Below are 14,844 nucleotides of genomic sequence, written 5' to 3'. Positions count from 1 at the left end.
ATTCCTCCCAGTATGTCCCCGAATATCCTGTACCCCTGCTGGGAAGAGATATCGCAGATATCTCACATAAATTGGGGGCTGCTGTCCACCTAATGGGAGGCAAGCTGGAGGGTGGTGTCCCCATAGACAAAGGGCACAAGAGGATGATGTTAATGGCTGGGGACAAACCTCCCCGGACAGAGCAAGTCGACCTCCCTGGAGCAAATCCAATCCCTATATGGACCCCACACCAGGTTCCGGCTTTGTTAAGTCCTAAGGGAACACAGTGGCTATCCCCTGAAGGGTGGGTGCAAGTGCAGGCTGTGCTTTTAGACAACCCAGTGGCCACCACAAAAACCGGTCACACGCTAAACCCTGCTACCCAGCTACACACAGAAACGGGGCCCCTGGAGCATGACCGAATAGAAACCACAGACACGATCGATTCCAGTTGCCCCGAGGCAGGAAGTGAGTGTCGCCCAAACCCCAAAGAGGAATGGTCCACAGAGAGGAGCAGTTTTATGAGGGAGGGAAAAAGGCTGGGGGGACACGCGGTGACCTCCCAGACCCAAGTGATAGACACACGAAGCCTTCCCAGGGACTTCTGCCCAAAAGGCGGAGCTGACAGCCCTCACCCGAGCCTTAGAGCTCGGGATAGGGAAGATGTTGAATGTTTACACAGATTCTAGTATGCGTATGCCATCCGACACGCTCGTGTGTGTGCGTGCGTGCGCACACACACACACAGTCTATTTGGAAGGAAAGAGGGACGCTTATTGCAGAATATAAACAGGTGAAACATGGCTTAAGGATACTGAAGCACTTAGAAGCAGTGCAGTTTCCCATAAAGGCAGCAGTGATTCACTGTGGGGGTCACCAAAGGGGGTGCATTGGTGATAAAGGGAAACAACAAGGTGGACGCAACTGCCAACAGGGCGGCCCTGGAACCAGTAACTTGGCAACAACCCCTCACACCTCCAAGGCCAGGTCCATCCAATCGTCCGCCGGTCTACACAGAAGGAGAGCTCGACAAAGCCCGACAGCGGGGCATCGCTAGAGACCTAGGAGGCCGCGGAGGCTAGTGAATGAACGCGGGCCACACTGAGTTCCCCGAACTGCGCCCCTAAGTGGACGGACCCCGCTTGGTGACCCTGACCACCCATCGGCCCCCAAGTGGCAGGGGTCACTCCGTGGGTGCATCACACTCGAGGGAAGGGGCCCCGAGCCCCAGCCTCCACAGACACGACCTGGGGCCACGGCACCCTGACCGCCCGTGGGACCCTCTCTCTGACCTGGAGCTTCTCCTCCGGAAAACCACGACCGTGCGACCAGGGACGCTCAGCCCGGCGGTGAGCCTCGGGGTCGGGGCCGAAGACCCGCAGCCCTGCCTTGTCAGGAGGATTTCACCGATGACCGGATTCTCTGGCCGATACTTGGGCACCTATCTTAACCTGTCTGGGGTCCTCTGTCTCCCAGAGGTTAGACAAATGGGGGTCGCTCAGGGATGTGGACGGTCGGGGCCGAGGCCTGGGGGCTCCCACGCAGCCCTCGCGGTGGCTGAGGAGCAGCTCGGCTCCTCCACCTGGGTCGGGACGCCGCCCGCGTCCTGCCCTCGACGGTGAGGAGCAGGGCCGACGGTAGAGCAAGGGTTTGTCACCGGCAAAGGCCATTCACAATTCCGGGGAAACAAAGATGGAATCTGGTAATAAAGTCAAGTCTAACCTTTTTTTCCTTTTCCTTTGTGCTGAGTCTCGTGTCACTGGCTCCTAGAGGGTCGCGTGCAGCCCGGCACCTCAGACCAGGGTTCCTGGGGCAAAATGGCTGCGCTGACATCTCCGCTCAGGGCCGCGCACAGAAGCCTCCACCTAACACGTCGGGTTAGAGTTCCCAGCGCTCGGGGGGGCCGCGTGCAGACGCTGCACCGGCACTCATTCCAAGATGGCGGCAGCGGTGGGCCGTGCGCAGAGAGGCTGCCCCAGGCACGGGACCTGGAGCGTGAGCCGCCCAGCTGCGCCTGCGCCTGCGCCTGCGCCCGCCCCTGCGCCCGCCCCGCGAGAACCCCGCCCCGCGAGAACCCCGCCCCGCGAGAACCCCGCCCCGCGAGAACCCCGCCCCGCGAGAACCCCGCCCCGCGAGAACCCCGCCCCGCGAGAACCCCGCCCGCGGCTGAGACCCCATAAAGCAGCCCCCGCACAGCCGACGCTGGGGGAGTGTGTCCTCCAGAGCAGGCTCCCACCTCCCCGGTCTTTGGTCAAAGAATAAAACTTTCCTTTGCTTCTGAACCGAACTGGGCGTCGTTCTATTGGGATGAGCAAACCAGGCGGGAGGACCCTTGCTGGGACCCGACTCGAAGGGTTGGTAACAACCCCACTGACCTCAGGACCTGGGTCGCGGTGGGACAGGTGTGGACTCCACCTCTGCGCTCCGCTAGGTGGGCGTGGATGGGGGAGGAACCTGACCTCTGCGAGCTCCCGTTTCCTCCGTTGTGAGCCTGGTTTAATCGTGAGGTTTGCTGTGAGGTAGGAAGGAAATGACAAAGGCCGAGGCCCTGGCCCTCCATGAATGAGGTCCCCTCCACGTCCCAAGGTGGGGTGTGCAGACATACTTCTGGGTTCCTTTCGTTAAGTGAAGCCAACCCGACCCCTTCCAGAGGAGCACCCCTGCCAGCCGGGGCTGACTGTGGACCGATGGTCATTTGAGAACATGGGTCATGTGTCCTCAGATCTCCCACTGGTCGAGAGAAGCCAGAAACCTGGATTGAAACTGGCATATTCCAACTTATAAATGTTGACAATTAAAAAAATATATTTAAGTTATTTACCAAACACTGTGCTGGCCAAAATGTAAAGGCCAAATGAGACACATCTGAGGCAGTAATTCAACTAGGGGAGTAGCAGGGAGAGTGACTAAACCCTCAGTAAGGCTACTGGGAAAGTGACCTTTTTTTCCCCATTAAGACCACTTTTAGTGCAGACATGTCACAAACTTCTCTTAATCTTCTCATTAACTTAGTGAGGGAGGTGTTACTGATACAGAATACATCGAACCTGGATGAAGGAGGCAATACATCAGTAAAACCACGTTATAAACAAAGAAAGCAAATCACAGAGTGGTGAGGGACTAGCCCAGGGTCAAGAAGATCAGACTGGAACCCACGTCTGTCATAGTTCAGTCTGTTCACCAGAACTTTTGGCTTACTCGACCCTCCAGCAAAAGACAGCATTTTATCTGTAAAATAAGCTTCATCTTTTACACACTTTATCTCACATTTTCTCAGAACTAACCTTTGACCTAAGGGGGCCACAATCATTCCTAAATAACACTAAATAAGAGCTAGAACATTGTCCCTTACCTCATAGGTGGTTTAGCTACATCATTGGAAAAAGATAAGGCAAAGCACTCAGAGAAGTTCAGAGATGCTCCTGCTGCTTGAATTATCCTGTGGCTTTTCTCTCTCACGTGTATTTGATAATACTGGGTGGGTGGAGTTTTGTGGGAGGATTGGCGTGAATTTAGGGGTTTGGGAGAAGCTCAGCTAGAAAAACTAACTGTCCTGTTAAGTTGGGAAAGAGGAGCTACAGGAGAACTTTCAGGTTACCATGTGGGTGAAATTTGCATGAGGGAAAGGTGATAGATTTTTTTTCCCAAACAATCTCCAAACCCACAAGTGCAGCACTTGATATTCTATTTAGAAACGGGATGGAGCCCACATTCCTCACACTTTGCCCGAGGTTTTACCAAGCGTTGGTGCCAATTTTTGAGCTGATGCCATTTCTTCTTTCCCTATAAAGAGCAACCATGACATTTTATGTTCTTTCAATCTAGTAGATCTATTAGAAAGAAAAGGCAGATTTAGGGTTTAGGTGTAAGTGTTGTTTCTGTGCGTCTAATCTGCTCACCTGGACTTCATGGTGGCCTTTTTCCTGGATTTCCTTGTCCCACGGCTAAGATCAGGCAGAGCTATGACATGAGTTACAAAGGCAGGGGGTAGCTGGAAAATAGCCACTGTGCCCTCATAAAAATATTTGTAATGGGTTCAGTTAGGAAAACAGCACTCAAGGAAGTTTTTGAAGGCATGATAGATTTCTCCACAGTCAGTTCTGGTGTGTGTGTGTTGCCATGTCTGGTGGGTAAAAGGATTCTTGGATATTGGAGCTCTTCCTGGATCATCTGGGCGACCATAGGTCTTAGATTTCTCAATACCCTGGGATTCATTTTGATAGCATTAACAGTAATCAACTTTGTTGTATTTAGATTTCTTATACAATGTATCCATACTACGAAATATTATTTAGCCATTAAAAACTATGTATTTAAAGCATAAATAAAACTTGGGGAAATATTTTATAATAGTCAATAAAAAGTGTCAATTCAGACTTAAATTGTTTGAGTCAGTAACTCTTCTGGTTGTCAGTAACATTGACCTGGCTTGGATGAAAGGGGCTTTAAGAAGGTTTCAGGAGGCTCATGAGAATCAGAGACAGAGGGATCTCCTGGAAACTGAATCTGGAAAATCGCCAAGCATAAGGCTCCTTCCTCGGGCTCCTGGTTTCCCTATTGAGGGAAATCTACCTCTTCCTGCACCTGCTTCCTGTTTTCCTCTCTCCACCCCACACTTCCTCTCCCAAAACACAGCCTTTGCTGTCTCACAATCCAGCCTGCACATGGTCCACACTGCCTTCCTTAGCTTCTCTCATACCGCACACATGTTCATCTCAATTTCATCACTCACTGGCTTCCTCTCTGTCTCCCAGTGCCAAATTCCTACGCTGATGGGCTCAGCCCATCTTTTGAGTAGGACCACAGCTCGCAGGTCCTTAGTCGGTCTAAGAATGGGCCACCCTATGGACATAGAGTCTGTCATACAGAGTGAAGTAAGTCAGAAAGAGAAAAACAAATACCGTATGCTAACACATAGATATGGAATCCAAAAAAAAAAGGTTCTGATGAACCCAGGGGCAGGACAGGAATAAAGACACAAATGTAGAGAATGGACTTGAGGACACCGGGAGGGGGAAGGGTAAGCTGGGGCGAAGTGAGAGAGTAGCATTGACATATATACACTACCAAATGTAAAATAGATAGCTAGTGGGAAGCAGCTGCATAGCACAGGGAGATCAGCTTGGTGCTTTGTAACCACCTAAAGGGGTAGGATAGGGAGGGTGGGAGGGAGACACAAGAGTGAGGGGATATGGGGATGTATGTATACATATAGCTGATTCACTTTGTTATACAGCAGAAACTAACACAGCATTGTAAAGCAATTATACTCCAATAAAGATGTTAAAAAAAAAAAAGGGCCATCCTTGAGTCTGATGGCCAGAGATGTCAGGTCACTTTGGTGTAAGATATGTTCGCTAAGCTGGGGGAGTCCCAGGTGAGACACATCATGTGTGTCTATTTTTTAAACATTATGTAGAAATAAGTATGGATAGAAAACAGAATTAGGGAAATACACCAAAATATTAATAGCGGTTGTCTCTGAGCAGTGATATTACAAAGATTTCCGTTTCTTCATTTTGAAAGTGGCCTTTTTTAAGGCAACAGATTGTTTTCAAGATTAGGATCAACAACAATAAACCAAAAAGACACTAGAGAAAAAGCTCTGTGGAAAGACAGTTATGAGGACAATGAGAGAAGGTTCTCAGAGGGTGACACATATTAAAAAAATCATGGTGTTCCCAGCAGCCTATGGAAGAGGCCTCCTCTCTCAGCTTGCCTGTAAACAACTGTCACTAATTCTTAATGTGACTTGATTTATCTAATATTAGTCTTTTCTACTAGAGAGAATAGTACAGAGTTCTATAACACTCCAACTTGGCATGGACCAAATTTGTTTGGGAGGAGAGAATAATCAACGGATTGACCTAGAATACAGCGTGTGACCAAAGAGTTTGCAAGCCTGCCAGGGGCACCACCGACAGTGAGTATTTAACCACCAGTTTCCTGAAAGCCCTTGTTTGTAGCATCACCAATTTTCATGGTGTCAACACTCCCACCATGACTGATTTCAAGCTCCCAGTGTGATGTCACTGAAGGCAGGGTTGGGAAGAATTGCACATCTGCCCCCAGCATACCAGGGGGCCACCCAAGGGGGGCGCTGGACGGCGGGCAGAAAGCAAGAGGGCATGAGATACCAGGAAATAGATGAGCCTCCTTCTCCACGAGGCGCCGTGCTCGTTCTCTCAGACAAGGGAAGGTCTAAACTCAGCCAATGAGCATGTCAGACACAACATCTGACGGGTGAGGGAGCATCCTGATTGGCCTTTGTAGACTTCATGAGTGATGAGAAGAATTAGGTGAGGTGAGAAAGTGGGCTCCCCCAGCATGCTCCCTGAGAGGTGCAGGACCCCATTCGTATGGCTCAGCCTGGCTTCGAGGTCACAGAAAAATAAGTCTGGATCTGGGAAGCGTCCGAGCTTAGGTCCCAGCTCTTCTCTCTTGTTGTTATGCACCCTCAGAAGGCCGAAAAGTCACCTCCAAAATTGTTGGGGTTACATAATTGCCTTCTTAGCGGGTAAGCATCTTTTATTTTTTAATTTTTTTAATTTTTCTTTTTTTAAATTTAATTTTATTTATTTTTTATACAGCAGGTTCTTGTTAGTTATCTATTTTTTCTTAAACATCTTTATTGGAGTATAATTGCTTTACAATGGTGTGTTAGTTTCTGCTTTATAACAAGGTAAGCATCTTTTAATCCTGAGAAGCTTGTGAATTAAATATAGAAATCTTTAAGGGGATGAAATTCATCAACTTTGTGATATTTATAGTTTAGTGCTGAGGATTAAAGTGTGCATGTTTGACATTTTAAGTGTCTGTAATGTTTAAAAGAAATTGGTATGTAGGAGCAATGATTAGCTCTATGATTCTATTAAAAATGTGATTCAGTAGCTCATTTTGATTTGCTGTTGTATATTGAAGTCTTACTAAAATGTATACATTTATGATAACTTAAGAATCATTACATTTATAAGTTTATGAGTTGTAGGAGTTATTTAGATACTCAAGACGATTTTGTTTATTAAGTTGTAGCATTTAAAAGTAAGTTGAACTAAAAATAGAACTACCATACGACCCAGCAATCCCACTACTGGGCATATACCCTGAGAAAACCATAATTCAAAAAGAGTCATGTACCACAATGTTCATTGCAGCCCTATTTACAATAGCCAGGACATGGAAGCAACCTAATTGTCCATTGACAGATGAATGGTTAAAGAAGATGTGGCACATACATAGAATGGAATATTACTCAGCCATAAAAAGAAATGAAATTGAGTTATTTGTAGTGAGGTGGATGGACCTAGAGTCTGTCATACAGAGTGAAGTAAGTCAGAAAGAGAAAAACAAATACCGTACAGTAACACACATATATAAGGAATCTAAAAAAAAAAAAAGGCTCTGAAGAACCTAGGGGCAGGACATGAATAAAGACACAGACGTAGAGAATGGACTTGAGGACACGGGGAGGGGGAAGGGTAAGCTGGGACGAAGTAAGAGAGTGGCATGGACATATATACACTACCAAATGTAAAATAGATAGCTAGTGGGAAGCAGCCGCATAGCACAGGGAGATCAGCTTGGTGCTTTGTGACCACCTGGAGGGGTGGGATAGGGAGGGTGGGAGGGAGACGCAAGAGGGAGGAGATATGGGGATATATGTATATGTACAGCTGATTCACTGTGCTATACAGCAGAAACTAACACACCATTGTAAAGCAATTATACTCCAATAAAGATGTTAAATAAATAAATAAATAAAAGTAAGTTGAAGATTTTACATTTATTAATAAGTCTGAATGATTTATGGCATTCTAATTAAGTTGTCAAAGTTTCCTTAGTAGAGATTGCTAAAATTCTCTAGAATCATGTATGTTTTTATAAGATAATAAGATTTGTGAATTGGATTAAGAGCTAAAGGAAAACTTTAAATTTTAAATTTATAACTTTAATAAAATAAATATTAATTTTTAATATGAATATCACATTTGAGTGCTATTTTGTGCACAAGCTTCTCTTGAGAATACCAGTCTTTAATTGACACGGAGCCCCCCCAGGCAATCATTTTCGCCCTCTCTGTCCTCTTCCCCAGCCCTGGGTGGACACACCCAGTTACAAACACGCCTCCATCACCGTCACTGCCGTCTGTGTGCCTCCCTCTACTGGGGGACCTGCAGTCCCCTGGGGAGGGGCCGTCCCCATCCCTCCGTCCCTGGGGCCCAGTGCAAGTCTTGGCACTAGAAGCGCATGTCTTAGTCAGCTCTGCTGCTATACCAGAGACCACAGACTGAGCAGCTTAATCAAGACACTGATTCCTTGCGGTTCTGGAGGCTGGAGTCTGAGATCAAGGTGCTAGCGTGGTGGGTTCCTGGTGAGGGCCCTCCTCCAGGTTTGTGGACAGCCGCCTGCACGCTGTGTCCTCACGTGATGCAGAGATCATCTCTCCTGTCTCTTCCAACAAGGGCACTAACCCCACCGTGAGGCTCCCCCTGGTGCCCTAGTCCCCTCCCAAAGGCCCCACCTCCTGGCACCATCACACTGGGGACAGGGCTCCAGTGTCTGAACTCAGGGGGGACATGGACATTCAGTCCACAGTGGGGACGGAAACAAGGTTTGCTAAAGGATGAATGGCGTGTAGGAGGCTGAGGCGGGGAGGAAGCCCTGGCCCGGGTGCGGAGGGGGACTGCCTCGCACCAGGCTTCTCTTGGGCTTCTTGGATGCTGCAGCTGTTTGCGTGTCACCGAGTGGGACCGAGTGTCCCCAGGCCACCCCCTCCACCTTCCACACACGTGTCCACGGTGAGGTTATACCAACATTTGCCCGGCGTTGTGGCAGAGGATTCACTGAGTCACGTCACCCATGACCCGAGGCAGCTGCTCCTGGGCTGACACATGTCACCACCTCCCCTCTCCCCGCAAGGGCGTCTGTGGAGCTGTAGCTGCTCTAGGCGAATAGTTGGCAATGATGTAATGATATCTGGCTAATACTTATGGGAGAGCTGCGCCAGGTGCTGTGCAAAAAGCTTTATGCACACAGGCTCTGTCGTCATCCCATTTTACATTCGAGGACGCTGATGCCTGAAGACAAGTCGTGTTACCAGGACCCACAGTGGTAGGTGGGGAGCCGGGGCTTGAACACAGCTGGCGTGTTCTTACCCACTCTGCCGCATTGCCTCACATCATCGTGTGAGGTCCTTCCACGGTGGGGGGATTTGGTACCTTCACAAAGTCCTTCATGACTTCCTCATACGTAGTACGTCCTGCAGAACAGCTGAATTCCAGCTCATCTAAAAATGAACGTGGTTATCCTTACCTCCTGCTGGTGGGGACGTCAGCTGGTGAAGTCTTTCTGGAGACCAATTTGGCAACTGGTATAAGATGCTTTAAACACCTTATGTCCATCCTCTTTGGTCCACTATTAACTTCAAAGAATATAGCATAAGGAAATCATTCTAAATGCATGCAAAGATTTATAGCTGCACTTGGATATATCTGAAATATCCAACAGTAGAGAAATTGATAAAAGCCATTATAATACATCAAATGAAATGGAATAATAAGCCTCAATTAAAAATTGTCTTTCAAAAGTGCACTTAAAGACATACAAAAATGTTCATAGAATTTTGTTATATGGGAGAAAATGCAGTCTTAAACAATGAATATATTGTGGTTCTAATTTTGCAAAGGATGTACTTCCAGTGAAGTTTAAACCAATACAAGCACTTTAAATGGATTGAGCCATTGTACAGCATATATTAAGATTTAAATCCTATGTTTCAACCATTCCACTCCTTATTACCTGCCCAAGGAAAATAATCACATGGACATGAAGAGACTAGTACTGTCTTATTTATTTATTTTTTTTTAAGTTTATTCATTCGATTGCCTTATTATTTTTTATTTATTTATATTTTAAATTAATTAATTAATTTATTTATGGCTGTGTTGGGTCTTCGTTTCTGTGCGAGGGCTTTCTCTAGTTGTGGCAAGCGGGGGCCACTCTTCATCGCGGTGCGCAGGCCTCCCACCATCGCGGCCTCTCTTGTTGCGGAGCACAGGCTCCAGACGCGCAGGCTCAGTAATTGTGGCTCACGGGCCCAGTTGCTCCACGGCATGTGGGATCTTCCCAGACCAGGGCTTGAACCCGTGTCCCCTGCATTGGCAGGCGGATTCTTAACCACTGCGCCACCAGGGAAGCCCCTGTCTTATTTTTAAATACTACAAATTGGACATCATCTTAACATCTATCAAGAAAAGAAGAGTTAAATACGCTGATTCGTCCTAACTATGGAGTACTATGCAACAGTTAGAAAGATTGGGGTACTGGCATGAAATTTAAGCCTATTTACTGACAGATTATTAGGTGGAAAAAGCAATTTGCAGGATGGGGAGTCTAATTTGTGCTCTTCAGAAGACTCGATACAACGCGTTGTTATGTTTGCAGTGATATGCAAGTGTTTGCAAGGATCTAGGTTTACTCTAGAAGGAGACACTCGGCATGATTACAGTTATTTATTCTGAGATGAGAATCTGGTGGGATGTTTGGGTTATAAAGGAAGGTTTCTTTTAGCTGTAACGTTTGAGTCATTTTCAAGAAGAATGCAATGATGTTACTTGTGTAATTAAAAATGAACACTTTGAGTGTTTAAGAAAAACAAAAAGAAAGAAATATATGAAAATGTCGACTATTTGATTTTTTTCTTTGATGATTGTTGTCTTTAATCTTACTAGGTTAAGAATTGTAACTGATTCTAAGCCTGAAAATTCTATATTTCATAAAGCTGGCATATGGTAAGTGTCCAGTAAATAGTTTTTGGTTCAACTCCTTCTCTGTCTATAATAGCACCTCCTCAATGTCACCATTATCTCCTTATACTGCTTAATTTTATGCTTACATATATGTTTATTTGTGTATATTTGGTTTCTCCCCGCTAGAATGTAAGCTCCACCTGGCAGGGCCCCCCGCCCGTTTGTTTACTGCTGTTTGTTTGCTGCAGCGCATGGAACAGGGCCTTACACATACAGGGTGATCAATAAATAAATAGTTGTCGATTGCACACATACGCCTAGGAAATAACCGGGAATGATTTCCACCCACTAAAAAATGCCAGCAGTGCTTTTCTGAGTGGTAGGATTATGGTTGGTTTTTATATATTCAAAATGATATATTTTTCAAGTTAAAAAGAAAAAAAAAACCCGAAGGGGATGGGAGGCTGACCTGAGACAACTCCTAGTTGTGTAGACTGTGTTTCGTTTTGTGGCCTCACAGAGGTTTGGGTTATTGACAACAGTGTTCCTTTTCTAGGGAGCCAATGATGCTATACGTTGGTGTGATTTTGTTTTTTCTTTTCTTTTCTGTTTTTTAGGTGACTAGGATGGTTTCATGCATCACTGTAAACATCGATTGTAATTTTGCCTACACAGCATTAAGTGACAGAATTGGGTCCCTTGTAATTAAGATGTGCAAAGTTTGTATTTCTTCACTGTGACACCTTTATATTTTGAAGCAGGGACAAAACGAGCCTGATTTTAGCTTTGTACAGAAAGCTACTTACAAGGAAGCCATGTGGCAATGGCCTTTGTCTCTTTGTCTATGTGAATGTGCCTCAGAAGGCCTGGTTATTCTGGAACATCACAGGACTAGAAAGCCGCAGGCATGTTAACTCAGAGCTGAGCTCCAGGGACTGACTGCTGAGAAAATAGTTCAGGGAACCAGTGACAAGTCTGTACGTGCCGGAGAGCAGAAAACCTTCCTCTGCCCTCTTAGGTTCTGCTGGGACTCTGATATTAAACTGACAAAGGCCAGATTCACAAGAGTAAAGCCCAGAAATTTTGCTAAGCCATGCCCCGCGCCCATACACACTGGAGAAACTCAAGGATGAATCGCCAAAGGGGTGGTTAGAACTTGGGGCTTACACAGGCTCTTCACAAAGGACAGTGGGTGTGTAGGGGCATGACGAGACCAAGGAAAATGACAGACTGTGGGAAGGTAAACACCGGGGGAAGCTGAAGGGAGGTGGGCTTTCGCAAGGTGGGCTGCTAGGAGCCCAGAGTCCTCTCCGATGATTAAGAGGAGGACTTAGAGCTTTTCTGTGTCTGCTGTTTCTCGATTGTCATCAGTTCGAAATAATCCTTAGGCCAAAGTGGCATATTTCAGGATGCCATAGTCTAGTCCCCCACATAGAGTGCTCTGCCCCAAACCTCTCTGTTCAGCTAACATTGGCCACACACCTAGATGTCCACCGGGGCCAGAGGCTGTGGGGACTTACAGGAAACCCACAACGTGGCTGGTACCTCTTCCCTGCTGGCCTAGTTGTACTGAGGGCCATGTGCTTATGGGAACATAGGTCTGTTAGTTTTTTCCAACGGCCCTCACGTTCTCGCAATTCAGGGGCTCCATGTCCTTCTTAGGTCTTGGCATGGGATCATTTTTCTGCTGTTGTTAGAAATGTAATGGGATTTTCTGAAAGTTGACCTGAAGTAACATAGGTAGTTTTTAAGGGCAAGTGTCTTGCCCCCAGGTCTAAAGTTATACTTCTCAACTTGGGAAAGTGTCTTAAAGCAGGAAATATACAAAACTAATAACCGCTACGATTTGAACACCTAGAAATTACTGATTATATGCCGAGCACCGTGTACTCCCACATTGGAAGGTAATATTCCCATTTCACAGATGAAAAAACTGAAAGTCATAGGTGACTTGCCTGGACCCTGACTGGTTTACAGGGGTTGAAGCCATGTTTGCTTGCTAAGGTGCTGAAAGCAGCTATTGGGATGGAGAGAGCCCTGGCCTTGTACACAGGTGAGCTAACAGAGACTGGGAAAAAGGCATGAAAGCTAAGACCCCAGAATTATGTGTAGGTGCTGAGATGGAGCTGACGTCTCTCAGGTTGAATGGCCATCTCTGAGTTGATAAAAATCTGACACTCATACAACCTTGTACGAGTTGGACGATGCAGGCCGCGTGGGCAGAGGGGTTAGGCCCCAAGACATGACTGGAAAGGAAGAGTGAGCCGTGGTGAAAGCCATGGCTGGGAGTCTTCCAGGAGAAGAAGCCAGAGGGCTGGTGGTGCCAGCTCCTTAAAAGCCCCAGACAAGTGGCAAAGGCTTCTCCTCTGGCTAAGCCTTCGTGGTTCTGGGCAAGGGTGGTTCTAGATGATACTTTATTATGCTATTTCCTAGGGTCAGCTTGAGGTGAGGTGGAGATATGTTGACCTCTAACCCGTGTGCATCAACACCTAATCATGGACCGGAACACAGAAGATCTGTGCTTCACTAATTATCCAGAAGCCTTTGACTCCCTAACATTGTTAGGACAAAGTCTAAATCTTTTGACAACAACATTCAAATACCATGAACGGTACCAGGAATTTAACTGAACATGTACAGTTTCCTGCGGGTGCTGGTGCATCTGGACAGTGCAGGCGGGGGTCATGGGGGTACAGGAACCTGCAGAACGAGTGTAAAGCCATGCGGAATCACGTGCGAGTGTCATGACAGTGGAAAGGCCTGTCTTGTGCAAGCTTGTGAAGGTGCTGAAACTTCACTGGGTGACTTCTGCATAACCAGTATTTCACTGGGTGCTTCCTTGCAGCGTGAGTAGGTGGGGAAAATGGATTAACCTTTCTGAAAACCATGTATGTCAACCTAAAGTCCAACAACAGGGAATTGGTTGAATAAATTATGGCATAGCTGTAAGAAGGGTTATTATGCAGGCATTAAAAAGTATGTTCTCAAAGAATAAAAGAGGAAAATATTCTCAGTATAATTTAAGTGGGAAAACCAGAAACAAAATTGATATATACATAAATATAAAAATAGGATATAGATCAAAAGACGAAGAGCAGTTACATCAGATGGTAGGATTATGGGCTATATTTGTCATATTTCTAAAAGAAACCCACATTGTCTTTCTAATTAGTGTAAGGCAATAACTGCCACTTAAGAAAAAAAAATCTAGGTTTTGTCATTTAATTGCAAAAATATCACCAAATGAGTGACAGCATAAGACCATGGGATTCAGTGTAACTGGCTGCATTTGTGTGGACACAGGTGGCAGGCAAACCCACGACCCCTCTTCCTGTCTACACGGCCCAGAAGACCACTTTTTAAAAATATATATAATATAATATATATAGTATTATAATATATATAATATATATATTATACATTATATATATATATATATATGTGGCGAGTGGGGGCTACTCTTCATTGGGGTGCGCGGGCTTCTCGTTGTGGTGGCTTCTCTTGTTGCATAGCACAGGCTCTAGGTGTGCGGGCTTCAGCAGTTGTGGCACGTGGGCTCAGTAGTTGTGGCTCAAGGGCTTAGTTGCTCTGCGGCATGTGGGATCTTCCCGGACCAGGGCTCAAACCTGTGTCCCCTGCATTGGCAGGCAGATTCCTAACCACTGCGCCACCAGGGAAGTCCCTGAAGAGCCAATTTTGATGAATGTATCTGAGAGATACCAAAGAAGCAATTGGAGCACGTAGGCCTGGGGTGGAGAAAGCCTGCACCTGGGTGATGGCATCACTGACTCAGAAGGAGGGACAGAAGTCAGAGGGCACGGAGGCACTCGCTTAGGGGCAGGGGCCCCGAGGAAGAGGCCACGCTACACGGCAGTCCTCACCCAGGGGGTCTCCACCCCGGAGGCAGACTCCGCATCCCTCCGCAAATGTCTTCTTGCTCCCGGGCTGACGTGACTCAGCACTGTGGCAGGTTCGGAGGGATCCCAAACCCGGCTGCAGAGTGTCAGGGAGAAATGGGAACAATCTTACTAAAGTTTGCTCCTGATGAGGGGACACAGGACAGAATGATACTGCACAAGCTGCAGCACGGACTCCTGGAAATTCACTAAGTCTCTCC

This window comes from Balaenoptera musculus, chromosome 18, assembly GCF_009873245.2.
Source record: "Balaenoptera musculus isolate JJ_BM4_2016_0621 chromosome 18, mBalMus1.pri.v3, whole genome shotgun sequence".
Classification (NCBI taxonomy): Eukaryota; Metazoa; Chordata; class Mammalia; order Artiodactyla; family Balaenopteridae; genus Balaenoptera; species Balaenoptera musculus.
The sequence above is the reverse complement of the archived record's forward strand: the minus strand, read 5'-3'. Positions refer to the sequence as shown.